The 15,932-nt window shown below is 35.8% G+C and overlaps 1 long non-coding RNA gene and 1 other non-coding gene across 2 annotated transcripts; both read right to left on the reverse strand.

Annotated features, from left to right (window-relative positions):
• Nucleotides 1-1,323: 1,323 nt before the first annotated feature.
• Nucleotides 1,324-1,396, reverse strand: trnar-ccg (transfer RNA arginine (anticodon CCG)). The gene has a single exon. It is a non-coding gene; the product is annotated as a tRNA-Arg (tRNA).
• Nucleotides 1,397-11,652: 10,256 nt separating this feature from the next.
• Nucleotides 11,653-14,426, reverse strand: LOC128016232 (uncharacterized). The gene is made up of 4 exons (XR_008184096.1): nt 13,957-14,426; nt 13,714-13,791; nt 12,136-12,231; nt 11,653-12,047 (listed from the first exon to the last, which is right to left on the reverse strand). It is a non-coding gene; the product is annotated as an uncharacterized LOC128016232 (long non-coding RNA).
• Nucleotides 14,427-15,932: the final 1,506 nt, after the last annotated feature.

Below are 15,932 nucleotides of genomic sequence, written 5' to 3' on the forward strand. Positions count from 1 at the left end.
GTAATGCAGACTTGACTTGACTCTGTGGAAAAATAGTGCCAAAAAGATCTGTAGACGTGTGCAGAGGGATCTGTGAATGCCCTGTGACCTGCAAACACAGATTCAACACTTGCATGCTGAGCTTTGCACAGAAAGTGTAAGAATGTCTTTTTACAGTTGTTTGAAAATACAAGTTAGACCGTGTTTGTTTGCAAATTGTGAGGAGGGCATTTGTAGAGTTTTTAATGGAAAAAACAGTGAAACAGCTGTGCCAAAATTCTGAAAACAAATGCAACACAATCTATAAACAATTAATGAACCTTATGCGCAGACAAATCACTTTGCATTCATTCAAATTCTGGTTGTCAAGTACAAGTCACTGATTTCTATTTGTGAATCATGAAGAGTCTGTTTGTGGATTTTTTTATCTATTTGTAGATCTTGTTTTACATTTGCGGATCATGAGGAGTTTGTTTGCAGATTTGGAATCTATTTACAGATTGGGTTTTACATTTGCAGATTTTACATTTATTTGTAGATCTTGTTTTGTGTTTACAAATTATTATATTCATTTTTGACTAATAGTCTCTTCGTTTTCAATGATTATGGCATTATATTGTCACAACAGCGAAACAATAGTGTCAGAATTCTGAAAACAAATGTGACACAATCTACAAACAGTGCAGTGCTTTTAGTCTTTCCATTTTCAATGGTTTTGGCATCAATTTACCCCCATACCGAATCAGGCTCCTCCAATAAAAGCATGAATCATTGACTTTTCGGGGTCACCCCTAATATATAATTTTCATCAGCAGTATTCTGTGTAGTTAAATATATCCGCAGAATGCTCTGTGTTCAATAAAATTAGCATCTACATATTGAACAACACACCCACATCTCTCACACCAATTTTTTAAAAGCCTATAGACATAATTTAAAAAAAAACATAAAGTCGACTTTGAGTATATAAAAACTTATGATATATAAAAGTCATATACTAAATTATATGTCATTTAGTCAGTTAATTTAGTTCATTCGTGAATGATCGTTAAGACAAAAAACACTGTCTCTTTGTGTGGGGTTTTCACCAATGTTTTCCCAATTATGTCTCGATTGAATATTATTACTTGTATTATGAGTCTTTGAGAATGCAAATCCAAAATAAAAGCAGTCAAAAGACCCTAAGTCTTTCAAAGGGAGAAGCTTAAGTAAATAGAAAAAAATCAAATTAGTGCATTAATATGAGCGAACAAAAACGGATTCCGTCACGAATGAAATACCAGCAAATTAATGTAGTATGCATTTGATCTGAAAGTACGGTGCAAAAAAAACAACTTATCGAGACGACCCAGATGGGACTCGAACCCACAATCCCCAGCTCCGGAGGCTGATGCCTTATCCATTAGGCCACTGGGTCAACACAAGATATAGAGTAAAAACATATTATTTTGAAATATGGAGAAGTAAATATGGGTAACTTTACATATAAAAAGCAGTATTATTGGGACAGTAAATTGATATTTTTTTGTGAACATTTGGGTTTGTGAGATGCTATCGTGTGATATCGCGAGAACCAGTGACCAGAAAACACGTCTTGGGTGTTTACTATTATCATCATTACATAATATATCTTTGAACAATTTAAAGAATACGAGTAAATATGATAAAAAAAAAAGTTTAGTAACGTTATTGCATTAACAACAAAATCTGATGGTTAAACAATATACAAAATTTGCAAAGTACTTAAACTGCCGAGATGTCAGGGAAAAATATTTAATACAAAATGTATTCCAATAAAAACAGGCAGACACTGAAGTTTTTTTTTTTTATTATTATTTTATCAATACCTTAAATAGATCGAGCTTGTCAAGAATCATATACGTCAAGAATCAGCGTATAAATCAGATATATTTTTATGGGGAGGTACCAGCCTTCTTTGGAGAAAAGCGTAACCGTTTTAGATCACGTGTGACGTGATAACCAATCATACAATACGAGCGCCAACCTCCCGCTCTCTCCATGACTCTCTCTCGTGAAGCCAACAAGGAAGTGACTAAAACTGTAATTCATCGACCGGCCGCTTGAGACTGGCTGCAAAAGGGAGTCAGTCCAATTGACCCCCCCATGTTAAAATCCCCAACTTTACAGCAGAAAAAAAACGTTTACAGCCTGGTGCAAAAAAAAATATTTTGGTATATTTAGCTAATTTTGCCTTTCATGACAGCTGTGAGGGGGGTGATTTTTTTTTTTATAACTCATCCGTTTAAATTACATTAAGCCTTAAAGTTCTGCATAATTAAGGGCACTCGGTATTGTATTGGTATTATAGCATTGACTTCATGTTTTCATTGAGTTGTTTAGCAGGGGTTCAGACAGAGAATAAAAGCCCAAGAGGCGAAACTGATAAAGGGTAACAGTCTATAGATGGCGCTGCTGCCATTTTGGACTGAAAACTATTGAACGTCCCTAGAAGACGAATGTGTGGGCCCTGCCATTTATTTATTTTTTATTTTATTTATTTTTTTATTTAAAAATAAACATTTTGAATAAATATATTGTATCTGTCTCTGTTAAATCACTACCAAACATTACATCTGGTAATTTCACGACCTTAAGTTTTAATTTAACAAGGAAAACGAATGGGTAAGCTTATATATATATATATATATATATATATATATATATATATATATATATATATATATATATATATATATATATATATATATATATATATATATATATATACACTTTCACCGCTTTAATAGTTTTTTTTTTGTTTAATAGAAAATCGTATAGTATTAATATAATGCTCCATTTCCTTCCTAAAAGAAAAAAAAAGTTTTGTGAATATGAAAAAAAAAAGTTTTTCTTTGCTGTTCTCAAATATACCAAATAATACATATTTCAATAACAAAACAAAATGATTATCAATATTTTGTACATTAAAATCACATACATTTTGCTAAAATAGTTTTACAAAAGGGCAATGCCAAAACAAATGTACCACAGTTTTCGGGCAACTGACACACAAGGTGCAACTAAATCAATATCAGATTAAAATTTTAATAAATTATATTTGGCTGCATAAATCCTGTGTATAATTTTTTAATGATACTTCCTTATGCTTGTTTATAATTAAATATTGATTAGGTATTAACCAAACCTTTTTCCGAACAATATTGTTTTTCATGCGATTCCAATATGAATTAACAAGGCAAAGACTTATGGAACCGTTGTGTGATTTAAGAGAAAAACAGATGTTAACTAAATAAGAAATTATTATATTTGGCAGAGATACTGTTGGATGTTCATTATTGTCTGATTGAGTGTTTCAGATAAAGCGATTTGTGTTTATATAATATATTATTGTTCCATATACAGTACCTATGAGGTGCAAAAATTGTGCTTGTGGATCGAAGACCATGATAAAAAGGCCTGATGTTGAAATTCAGCTAGTTTTCCTGGTATTTTATCAATATTATAATTACAACTAAAAAAAATAAATAAATGTATACCACCATATTTTGATAGAATATTGGAGGGAATAAAACAACAAATGGAATTAGGATTTTGAACAGTTTGTTTAAGCCAATTAACCTTACATGTATTATTTAATGTAGCAAAGTCCAAAACATTTAAGCCACCATTTTCATATTAATTCATAATAATTGTCTTCTATATGTAATTTATTTAATTTTTCCAAATTAAGTGATCAATATTATTTTCAGTTTCTTTACATAGTTTTTTTTTATTTTTATCAAGTTGTAAAGCCATTGCTCCATAAATAAATCTAGAAATACCCTCTGTCATGGTAATTAAAACTTAGCCCCTTAAAGTGTCACAAACCAGGATGCAAGCAGAGGGTTTAGTAAAAGCAGATCATTTATTTACAGGTTGCAGTGTGACAATGAAATGTTAAGTCATTGAATGGATAAATCCCAGAGCTCTGGAGAGTATAACAGGGTAGATAGCAAAGGAGGATCGCTGGTGATAGTCAATGGGGATCTGAAGACAAAGAAAGGACATGTTAGAGGAGATTGGTCAGGTCGGGCACCAGGTTGGGGTAGTGAATGGTAGACCAGACACCGATTGGGACTGGGAGTGATTGGGATCAGGTGCTGGTGATGATTGGAGTGGCTATGACTTTGAGTTCCTGACATAAAGAAAGATCTAGCCAATTATTTAACTCTTAAAATTAAAAACTTGAAAAAAGAGAGTAGTGTCATTGGCTAATTGTCTAATTTGTATCTCTCTATCAGCAATAGTGATAACTCTTCAGCTGGCTTGATATAATATGAGAGGAAAGAAGCTGACTTACTAAGAAAAAGAGGTATGTAGATACAGAAATCTAGGGGAAGTACCATTAAATAACTTTATAGAACTGTTTACAAAAGTCTACAAAATAATATAAAACCATTATCATTAATCAGATCTCAATAGTCCAAAATGCCCAAAACTAATCATATATTATTTTTTTATGTGGCAATTTTTCATGAATCCCAATTGTGATTCATTGATTACTGAATCCAAAATAGTTTTCAATCTTCTAGCTAAAATTAGGGCCAACAGTTTTTAATCATTAATCAATAAACACAGAGTGTCCATTATCAATATACTGTCTAATACAAACATTGTGTTAAAGTGGGTGGAAGACACTGTTTTTTGATGCTTTCAACAAAAACCTCTAAAAGAAAGGGAGCCAATTCCTTTGAGAATAATTTATAGAAAACTCATGTCAAACCATCAGTACCTGGAGATTTGGAATTTTTCAAATCAGCTCGCAAATTGTAACAGGTCTATCACAAAGTTTAGTTTTATTTTTTAGTTCTATTAATAGGTTTAATCTGCAACAAATTCAAAAAGGCCTCCGCTAACACTGATTCACTACAATATTCAGAAACTACTGACTTATCATTCCTTATAACCCCATTAATATTTAATTTACTAATGGTCTTATACATTTCTGCTTTTCTAAATTAAAAAAAAGTAATGTGAATTGTTCCCTGCCTCAAGACACTTTTTTCCTGGAATGACCAAAGGCACCTTCAACTTTTTTATTATATAGTTTTATAATATAGTTTATTAACTTAACCACTTCTAGTTTTTCATTCTCTAAAAGAGAGTCTGGATGTCTCAGACAAGTGTTATTTTTCTAATTTCTTCAGCTCATGGTTACAGTCGTGTGTATGTTGGCATAGAGATCAAGTGCACAAGGAGGGTATAATGAAGTCACAAGAGGAGTTTACTGAACATCGATAGACATACAGACTACATACAACATTAACTTACATAAACTAACATCACGGACGATGAAGAACTGAACAGACATGGTATTTGAGCACACAGGAGGTAATCAGGGAACTGGAGACAGGTGGGGAATCAATTAACAAAACAGGAAAGACCAAATAATGAAACAGTTCATGAACAGAACAGGTCGCCACCTCCCCGAACGGTGCAACCTCGCACCGCAAGAGGAACACCAGCGGAGGGAGGGTGGGGGTTCTGGAGGCGGGCATGGGGCAGGCAAGGGGCAGGCGAAGAGGGAGCAAGGAACCAAGGCGGAGTTGATGGTGGGAGGAGCCATGGTGGAGGAGGAGCCAACACCAGGGGGCCAACAGACGGAGACTGCACCAGTGGTTGAGGAGCCCAAGATGGAGCAGAGCAGACGCAGAGCCAGGGTGAAGCCGAGGATCCGGAGGGCCAAGGCAGAGCAGAAGGCTCAGGCGACTAAGGTGGAGGAGGGGCCGTGGAAGACCACTGCAAAGCCAGAGTGACTGAGGATGGTGGTGGAACCAGAGGGAAGGAGGAGCCTGACAGAGCCAGAGGAATGGAGTCCCGAGGCGGCGGATGGTCGACGACTGACCAAGGTGGAGCAGGAGGGACGAGGGAGCCTGGTGGAGCAGGTGGGATGCCAGGCCACGGTGGAGACGAGGGAGCTAAGAGCCAAGACGGGGCCACTGGGTCGAAGGACTGAGGAGGAGTCCAGGGCCCGGAGGCTGGAGGCGGAGACAGGGAATCCACACGCCAAAGCGGAGCTGGAGACTGCGGCGAACCATCACGCCCAGATGGCGTGGACTGAGGGTGAGCTGCGGGACTGACTGGCACCAGCAGAGATGAGGTCGAGGAACTGGCTAGTCTAGGAGGAGGTGAGAGAGAAAGGATGGGAGGAAACACCGGAGGATCAGGGCTGGACAGAGCCAGTAGAGAAACAGAAAATTCAGGACTGGATGAAACCAGCATAGAAACAGGGCCTGGAGATATCCTCTTCGGCGGTGCAGATGGTACATGAAGATCCATTTTTCTCCAGCACCCACTCCACGAAGGCAGCGAAATCCTCTCTGGGACCGTTCGCTGGCCAGTGTAGTAGAAATTAGAGAGCGAGTGGTCGGGGAAGTGGGTAAGGCACGCCAGATCGAGAAAGTCCCTAGTATGGTCCTCCAGCGAATAGTCCAGTTGCTCCAGGCATAGGAGTCAGACTGCTGGAATAGCCATTCCAGGAGAGGCAGGAAAACAAACCAAAAAGAAAGAAAAACACAGTTAAGTAAACTTTTTTGGGTCCATGATTCTGTTTACACAGTCGTGTGTGTATGTATGCTAGCATAGAGATCAAGTGGACGAGGAGGATATAAATCACAAGAGGAGTTTACTGAACAGCGATAACATGGACTACATACAACATTACTACATTAACTAACATCAATCACAGACTAGGAAGAACTGAACAGACAGGTTATTTGAGCACACAGGAGTTAATCAGGGAACTGGAGACAGGTGGGGATCAATCAATTAACAAAACAAGAACAGGAAAAATACCAAATAAGGAAACAGAAAGTTCATGAACGTAACACTCATTTAATTTTGGTCATAAAGGATCCATACTTTCTCATATATTTGCCAGCTTCAAACTTTATCAGTTCCCAAATTTTTCCCAAATGCATGTTACAATTTATCTTTAAACCAAAACCTATAAATAAAAAGTTAACTTTCTTTTGGACCTCATTATGCAGCAATAGGGAATGATTAAGTACCTACTTCTACCCCGTATTACCCCATATTTACTTCTACTTCTAACTTTAAGAAATGAACCAATAGTCTACTCTGGATAGATTAGAGCCTGATTTATTATTCCATGTATGACATAATGGTGTATAGGCTTAGATTAAGTTATCAGTAGTAGTGACTATGCCACCCCTGGCTGAACACCTGGGGAAATACCAATCAACAAAAAGGTACACAAGCTTGTTCACTCCAACAAAATCACCTTAACCATGAGGCATGGATACGTATCAAATTAAGCTTCATTACATTATAAATAAAACAGAGACCATGGCGATAGCAAACAGTAAAATGACAACAAGTAACACAAAGCCACGACAATAAAGAAAGGAATCAATCAATTATGTTAAATAAAAATATCTACTGACTGAGCTATGGTGTCCCAGAAAGTGGGCAGGCCAAGCATTGAGCATCAAAACCACCCACAATAACCCTCTGTGAGTGAAATCTCAAAAGCACCCACAAACACTCACAATAACATGGCGAGGAACCTACTACCCACACTTTAAACTAGGGATGCACGATATTGGATTTTGGCCGATATTCGATATGCCGATATTTTCTAAATAATTTTGGCCGATGCCGATACCGATATCGATATATATACAAATATATACTGATATATTTACAAATATATACTGATATATTTAAACTTTAATTTTACTGAAGAGAAATCCATGTATCTCTTCTGTACTGATTCTACCATAAATTTATTATTTTACAAATGTAGACAGACATTCACATCTGAAAAACAGGTCAATTATTTCACTTGGAGAATATCGGTTTGGCTCATCGGCAGAAATATTCATATCGGCCGATACCGATAATGGTCATTTTAAGCTTTTATCGGCCGATACCGATGTTGTGCCGATATGATCGTGCATCCCTACTTTAAACAAAACAAGGGGAGGGATTGTCGCTCCACACCAGATAGCCTGCCCACTCTGGATCATCCCGCTCCTAAAAAAAGGAAACAAAAGAAATAATTACCATATATAATAAACCACAGACCACAAAGTTAAATAGATTCTCAACAAAATCAATAATTAACAGATGGCCACCAAGAAAAATAATAAAAATACAAAATCAATCTCCAAATTAACAGCAAAAACTACTACTACTACTACTACTACTTCTAATACACAAAAACAGCAGTTCACACACAAAAGAAACCAAGGAAATAAACAATAAGAAAAACTAAAGCAAAACAGGAATGTCCAGACTAGACCCTGTTACAGAGCATGCCGCCCTTGCAAAGCCTCCAATGGACCTTATCAAATATCTTGTAAACCAATCCCTTATACTGATCACAAAGAGAAGAGCAGTCGTCACTCCTGTCATTCACATGTATATGCAGTCGTTTTCTTTCCAAACAGGCAATATAACCGCATGGCTGGGGAAACCAACTCTCTTAAGCAGTAATATAAACTCCCACAGACCTATACCAGCTCAGACTCAGAGCAGTGGGATTCCAGAAGTGACAGTGATGCGATAACATGGCATATCTCTATTGATATATGAGGATGCCCTTTATTTACACAGAGGTACTGCTCAATTAACCTCCTAGGGTGTTAAATTCATTCATATTTACCACACATGTAAAAGCTATGTCATCAGGGTATTTAACTCTCCAGATATTATTTAGATTAATTGATCCATACAAATATTTGATTAATGTTTATTGAATTTGATCAACCTGATGTTCATTTATCTGTAGCATAGTCCTGAATAATGTTAAAATACCCTCCCATTATTATATAAGCATTTGGATATTTTTCCAATCAACCTTTAAAGGTGTTCCCCTACAGCCCCCAAAAGGCTATCATTCTTTATTGTACCCATGAATATTAGCTGTAATATTAGATATATTATTACAATTGAGTAACAAACAAACAAAGTGAACTTCAGGGTCACTGACAGACTGCACAACTTCACCATTCAATCTATTCTTAAGTGTTATTACTCCAGCTGAATGTTCAGAACCATGGTAAAACCATACTGAATTACCCCACTGAGCATACCAAAATTTGCAATCATCATTTACAAACAGAGCTTCTTGTGTATAACAGAAATCAGACCTGTATTGTTTAGCAAATAAAAAAGTACTTTTCTTTTCATATTATTATGCAACCCCCTAGCGTTAAAAGAGAAAATATAACAGATTCACAGAACAACAACTGATCAATAAACTTTAAAGTGGCAGTTTTCTCCTTGAAAGCAAATTAGCAGCAAGAGTACAGTTTCTGTTGGTCACTTTCACTAGTAAAATGAAATGACAAACCTACATTTTCAAGTGAACCACAACATGCTTGTGTTTCTTTTACAATTCCACGCTGTCAATAAAACTGTCATGATCCTGGTTCTTCCTTTTCTTTGTCTCCCTCCTCTGGCCTCACTCTGACACACACACACACACACACACACACACACACACACACACACACACACACACACACACACACACACACACACACACACACACACACACACACACACACACACACACACTCTCATATGTTTGCACACTCACCCCTGATTACTTCATCGGTCATTAAACACACATCGCTCTCATCCCCAGGTGTTCCCACTCTTTACTTGTTATCCTCATCATCAGTTCCACACCTGTTATCGCTTTTACTAATTATCACTACTTCTTCTAGCCCTGCTTTTCCCGTCTCTTTGCCAGATTATTTCAGTAGCTATGCTTACGAATTCTCTGCGATGTACCCTCTCCTATGTTGTCTAGTCCTGCCCTGTCCTGTCCTGAGCACGTAAGGGGAATTGACCTACCACAGTGAATTGCTTCTAAGCTTTGCTTGTTACAGAGTACCTGTGACTGCGCCCGTTGCCTTCTGATCACCTGGCGATCTCGGAGTTGGCTGGCAGGTGCACTGTAAAAAAAAAAAAAAAAGTTTTCACAGAAATATACTGTATTATTTTACAGATATTTTCTGCTTTTTTAACATTACGTGTAAATGTAATTAAAATAAAGAAAAAAACTTTTATTAAAAACATTAACCATAAAATAAAAGCAATAATCTTTAAATTCATATAATGAGAAATTATATATATATTTTTTACAGGATTATTCTTTTGTTTAATTGGCTTGAATGTGAAATTACATGAAATTATGTGTAAAAAGACAAAAACAAATCACATATTTAAAATTAAGACAACTATGTGTTTTTTTTTTTTTAATGTGAAACCTTAAATTTAAGGTAAATGTATGTAAAAAAAACAATCGTAAAAAAATGGTAAAAAGTCTGGCAGCAAAGTTGCCAAACACTTACCGTCAAATTACAGTAAAAAACCTTACGTTATTCTACAGAATAATTCTGTTTTTTAAATACAGATATTTACTGTAAACATTTTCTGTATTTTTACAGTTCCACTGCTGAAGAATTAAAAGAAAATCTCATTAAAAAATGTCTGTAGAATGTTAAACAAATTAATAAATCTGCATAGAAACTGGAAATTATTGCAGAAATACCTTAAAATAATACAATTAATTAAAGACTTCTGTTTTTACACAATATTCTTTGGTAAATTCATAACATAATCAATTACATCCACAAGAATTACCCGTCAAAGTACAGATTTTTGGATGTAAAACACACAAAAATATACATAACATTACTTAAAATACCGTATTTTAAAAGCTTTAGGTTTTTATTTTATGGGATTATCAAATCTATTAATATTAAATTTAGTTTTTGAACTGTAGAAAAAATAAGATCACATTATAATAGCTTGCAAAGCCATATTTTTTATAGTCATTACTTTATATAAACAATATTTGACAGTAATTACAAGCATTTATCCAATATATCTACATAACTTTTCCCGTTAATGTATGGGTTTACTTTGAATAAACATACTTTTATAGTAATTAAAAGCAACTATCCAATATATCTACAGACTGTTCTCATTAATGAATGTGGTTAACTTTGTATAAACATTGTTTTATAGTAATTAAAAGCAACTATCCAATACATTTACAGACTTTTCCTATTAATTCAAGGAGTTCATTTTATATAAACATTGTTTTATAGTAAATAAAAGCAACTATCCAATATATCTACATTACTTTTCCCATTAATGTGTAGGTTTACTTTAAATAAACCTGACTTTTATAGTAATTAAACGTAACTATCCAATTTATATACATTCTTCTCCCATTAACATACACAAAATTACTCTTTAAACTTACCTAAGTCAATTATGGACAGTGGTTCCACACAACCAAATTGTGTTTTGATAACATTAATGGAATTTTTTGAATCTATGCAAGCTCCTTGTGTTGTGACAACACAATTGAATGAGGTAGAATCTATGTGAAATAGTAATGTCCAACCAACTCAATTTATTTACTTTGCTTCAACTTAAACCAGTTAAGTTAACTCAACATGTTTTGGTTTATTACAATCTAGCCAATTTTGTTTCACTCTATCAACATAAGGAGGTTTGTTTCAAATTACTCATTTCAATTATGGACAGTGGTTCCACACAATTAGTTCTAGTTACTTTAACACAATATTTTCTATTTAAAGTAACCTCCCTTCAACAAAGCATTTTTTGTGTGATTTGTCTTGTAATGAGACAAAAGACAAGATGTCACAAATGATCAAAGTGTATTTGTTAAACAAGCAATAAATAATTACACACAGTAAAATACAGTTTAAACCACATTACAAAATTACACAAAATAGCAAATAAAATTCTAATTGGCATTCATGGGCAACCAATCAAACCTTATTCCAGGAACAGGAACTGGAAATAACTGGAAATAACTTCTTCAGTATTCCAAATGAGTTCAGGAGGGTAGCTCAAGTTCAGTCCATATATCAGTCCCAGCAACATGGTTTTGCAGACTATAAACTGCTATAGGTCCTGAAGAACTGTATCCTTTAAAACTCCAACTTCTGCTGGACTGTCTTCAATGATGCAGCTTCAAATAGATTCCCACAAGTCTTCTGGATCACCTCCTGATTGCTGGCAACCTCTGTATCCTAGAAGTATTTAAAAGCATGGAGAACACAAATTCTTGTGTATTAACTTTAACAAATCATTTATTAACCTTGAAAAAAAAAACCTCACCATATACTCCATACTGCTAGGGTCTTCATTGGATACTTTAATTTCATTAGTCTGAAGATGAAAACAACAAAATTTAAACTTTGTTGTTTTTTTCTTCTGAAATTACATGGAAAAAAAGTCAGTCACTCATCTTCTTATGGGAAATACAGGCAAGCAGTCAAGATGGGATTCTAACAAACATTACAGTGGAAAATAGTACACACATCTGGACCCTGTACGGTAAGCAACAGAACTGGAATGTTCCCAGACCCAGAAACATAGTAAAGACATTAGTAAAACATGTGACATCAGTGGTTCAACCATAATTTTACAAAGCTACAAGAATACTTTTTTGTGCAAACAAAACCAAAACAGCGACTTTATTCTACAATTCTTCTCCAAATCGCATCTTCCACCATTATCAACTAAAAATAATAATAATAATTAATAGTAAATAATAGTAAATAATTAATGCGCATGGTGCTGCTGACCTAGAACACGCATGCACTGAGCCTTGATTACACGCAGAGGAAAGCAATGTTCATGCCTCTTGTTACTGTCCACAATGGCGGCATATGTGATTTGGGGAAGAATTGTTGAATAAAGTTGCTATTTTTGTTTTCTTTGCACAAAATGTATTCTTGTACCTTTGTAAAAGAGTGGCTGAAGCATTGATGCCACATGGACTGTTTTACTGTTCTTACTATGACTCTGGGAACATTTCAGTTGCATTGCAGCCTTTATGGAGGTTCAGAAATCTCTCGCATTTTCATAAAAATATCAGGGATGCACCAATTGATCGGCCATAAATCGGAAACCGGGCGGTTTTTGCTTAAAATATGCGATTGGTAATCGGCCAGTCTTTGGAATTTTTCCCGGCCGATTTTTCCGGAAGTGCGCCCGCGTGCTCCGACTACATTACTTCTGTGTGAAGGCAAACACGTCCCGGGATTGATTCCAGCATTGAACCATTCAGCATTGGGTCTGGGACCTAGTAACATTGCTGGGTTCAATCCCGGGACGAGCGCTGTGTGAACAAAAGCCAGATCTAATGCCGTGTCGTAGTGATGACGCACGTTATCGTGCGACTCTTTTAGCGGCTGTTTTGAAGGAAGATCAACGTTCACTGAAAAAAAAAAAAAGTGCAAACTGTATGAAGAAGAGATCAGTTATTTCCTCACTTTCCACGGTGACACCGAGATCGTTCGCCAGATTCAGTAAAAGTATTACCTGCCAAATGTTTTCGACTCGTACATTACACGTCACACCTTGATGTCACGTATCGTTACGGGAAAGGGGCTTTATTGAGCTTTTCCTCAATATTGGACTGTAGACTGTGGACTGTCCTTCCTTCTTGTTTGTTGCTTAAAGATTTTTTAAATGCTTGTAAAAAAATCGGTATCGGCCATGACAAATCATGATCGGGGCATCCCTAAAAAATATCATAATTTGTGCTCTGAAGATGAATGATGGTCTTACGGGTTTGAAAAGACATGAGGGTGAGTAATGACATGTTTATTTTTGGGTGATCTAGCCATTTAAACACACCTGAACCAGCTAATCAAGGTTCTTGGGAATTTTAAAACAAAAAAGTCTTACCTGAAGTTCCAGGCAAGTATGTTAGAGCTGAACTCCACAGAACACTGGCTTTCTTAGATCAGGTCTGGACACCCCTGCCTTGCATTAAAATAAATATATCAGTTTATAGTAATACCACATATTTTGTATTTATTGTATTAATAAACCTTATCTTATTATATCTGTCTTTTTTTGTCAATTTCCAGTGGCCAGTGAGATAATAATGTTTTAATACAAGGTTGTGTTGAGTGCAGTTGTTCTTACCTGTGTAGTGGGCACCAAGAGGGTTTCATTATTTAACCAAGGACTCTTCTTCAGTATGCAAACATCTTCGTAAGTTTTGCAGTCCGGAACAAGTTTGGCAAAGATTGTTGATTCTAATGGGCCTATGGTAATTCTGTATGTCTCAAATTCTGCACAAATCTGTAAACACATGAAGTGCAATGTGTTACAAAAAAAAAAAAATTGAACCACAAAAACCAATTCAATTATCAAAATATTAAATGATTTATTTGTGTGAGTGATGAATAGTGTCATGTTTACCATTCCAAAAGGGAGGACCTGATTACATATCTGGAGCATTTGTATAATGTGAACAGCTCAGAGTAGTGTCCGGTTTAAAGTCATTGTATGACCACACCGCCATGTTCATAAACAAAGCTTCAAATACTTTCACTGTGCTAAGACAGGGGCCTCCAAACTCGGTCGACATCTCATGGTTAGACAATTATTGATAATTTATCTTTTGCAATTAGTTAAAATAAACATATTATAACAAATAAAGGTAATTACTTCCACTTTTGAAAGTCATTATGTATTACTAATACAATTCATTTATACAAATATATTTGGCACACAAAATGAGATAAGAGAGAAACTCCTATTCACCATTTGATTAGTTATATGAGGAAGTAGCTGAATGACGAATCCTTCTGTCTCTTAACATCTCTTATTGTAAGCCATATGTATAATATAAAGTAAAGGTAAGTGATAGGACATTTTGTTTTTGGATAAACATTTGATTAATAAATTCAATCTCTCTTAAAATACCTTTATTGGGTTATGGTAATCAAAACAGTTTGTTTTGATTTAGCGCAGAACTAAAACTTTAATGAAATATTTCCCCCACTTATAAAATTATTTTATTATTAGCTAGCTCCACACTGGACAGCTGCTTTATAACAGGAAATCAAGTTTTAATTCTAGCGACACTGACTCTGTATTTTCATGTTTAATATTGAAAAGCTATCGATTGCATAAAGGACTGTTATATAAATAAACGTGACTCGACTTTTCTTTACTGGAGTGCCTGGAGAACCTCAGAGTTCGTGCAAACATCCACATCGCTGTGTTCTTAAGAGCTGCTTTTACATCGCGGTCAGTTTTTTGTTGTGTTTATGCAGTTATTTAGAGGAAGGCGTGCAGTATATATTTACATATTCATCCAAGGTTCGGTTCGGACATAGACAGTAAAAGAAATGGACACAGCGACCCCATTGGAACTCAACTGAGACAAGTGAAGCCCATTTTTAGCGTTTTTTAGCACTTCCGTTTCTGATGCGCAGCCTCAAACGAAGCTTGACGACGTCAGCAACCTGTCTGACAGATGTAAATCTTCTAAGTGGCTGTGCGTGCAAACTGCCATCGTTAATCTTGCAGAGATGGCAGCTTGAGCGGGGAGTTCTTTGTCGTGAGTGAGCAGGAGTAAGTATTCTGATTAATTATTTTGTATAGTATTTTAAAATGTAACGCCAGTACGCCATATTAAGTTAATTGCCTGCGAGCTTCTCCTCCTGTCTGTACGGTAATGCGACAGAGAGACGAGTGGTTATGACGCAATCGTTAGCCTATTTTTTACAAAAACTGTTTATACGGGGCCATAATGTAACATAGAAGGTAATGGAGCCCTTTATACATTGTCGTGTATCTTTAGAAATAAATAATGGACAAACGGAGTCTTTAAACGCCTCAGATGTAAAGTTATTTGCTGTCAAAGTGACGCCAAAATGAATGGGAGTCAATGGGAATGCTAACGCAAGTGAAGTTCTGCTAAAAGATGGCAGCCCCCACCCGACTTCAACTTCTGGTCGAGTTCCTTGCCCCCTGGGTTCGGATCAGATCGGTTTGCCTCAAACTGAAATGCTATCTTCTTCTTTTGAATTGAATCAGGAGAGTGTATTACAATCCTGCGCTACAGCGCCACACTGGTCAAACTGCATTATTGCAGGCTTTCAAGTTAG

Source organism: Carassius gibelio, chromosome A6, assembly GCF_023724105.1.
Source record: "Carassius gibelio isolate Cgi1373 ecotype wild population from Czech Republic chromosome A6, carGib1.2-hapl.c, whole genome shotgun sequence".
NCBI lineage: Eukaryota > Metazoa > Chordata > Actinopteri > Cypriniformes > Cyprinidae > Carassius > Carassius gibelio.